We start from the raw sequence: 1,381 nt of genomic DNA on the forward strand, positions 1-1,381 counted from the left end.
GGGGGGGGAAGGGACACAAAAAAACAGAACCAAGAGACCTGCAAGCCGGGATGTACTACAGGGGAAGCCCCCAATCATAATATGTGCCATGACGAGAGATAGAGAATACCGGGAAGCACTGCATGTCTTGAGAAGACGTGGCTGTCGCACGTTGTTGAGCCTAGTTCAAAAAGTGTGAGAGCTGATGGACTTTTGTTTTTTTTTTTTTTTTTCTGACGGAAATATGGCAAAGGACGCTCACAATTGGACTTGGTCAAATCTCCATAGTCGCCGGTGAGGAAGGGAAGGGAAGAAAAAAAGAAACGGACACGGTAAGCTTCCGGCGGGACAATGCCGTACGGTATCCCGGCTAGGGCTTGGCAACGGGGGATCAATCTATAGTCTTGTGATTTATACCACAGAAGAAAGCGGCGGGTACTGTACCAGATGCGTACTTAGGTACTGGAATAGAACTAGAACTAGACTAGTCGTCTGGAAGTTCGAGTGCACAATGTATGTGTAAAGATAGGGGCCATTTCCGGATCTACCAGTCCCTGATAAACTAAACTATAACAATTTAAAATAGTTCTCGGCGAAAAAAAAAAGAAAAGAAAAGGAGATAAAAAGTGAAAAGACCTGCCGGCCAAGCCTGGTCAGTTCCGCAAAGTCACATTTGGGCCGTGTAGACGAGAGCTCCCCAATGCGCCAGGCAAAGCCAAGGCAAATATTGGATGAAAGATTGGCGATAGGGTATATGTATTACCGGGCGACGGTCGGAGGACGCGCACAAAGGTGCAGGTCCGCATCTGCAGTGATAAAGGCGCGTCTAGATGTGAAAATCTGGACGGTGGTAATTACCTATACCATAACCGATCCATAGACGCTGCTGTGTCGACGGTCTGTCTCATGGAGAATTGTGTGTTATTCTCTTCCCAGCTGTAGCCAAGAAACAGCACAACCCTCACAGCAACCCCTGAGCCGGCTAGGATGTGCGATAGTATATGTAGTAAGTACCAAGGTACTTCGTACCGGTACGAGCACCGCACGCGCAAAGAGAACCATAGTCTGTGATTGGCACACATAGCCTCGCGAAATCGGGCAGGGGGTGGACAAGGAAGGAGAAGGTACATAGCATACATACATAAATACCATATAGCATACGAAGCAGTACAGTACTGAACATGCGGCCTGTCCTGTGGTGTGATGTGGTCCACAAGGATCACGACGGCTTCGTGATCCGGCATATGCGTGGTCATAGCCGGGGCGGGGGCCATTGCAACCCTGACGGTTGACCTCAATTTGGATGTTAGATTCTTTTTCTCTTTTTCTTTTGTCCTTCTTGCCTGTTTATTCCCGTCGTCATTAGCGTATTCTTTTTTTTTTTTTTTTTTTTTTTTTTTTT

The sequence above is a fragment of the Pyricularia grisea genome, assembly GCF_004355905.1.
Source record: "Pyricularia grisea strain NI907 chromosome V map unlocalized Pyricularia_grisea_NI907_Scaffold_6, whole genome shotgun sequence".
Classification (NCBI taxonomy): Eukaryota; Fungi; Ascomycota; class Sordariomycetes; order Magnaporthales; family Pyriculariaceae; genus Pyricularia; species Pyricularia grisea.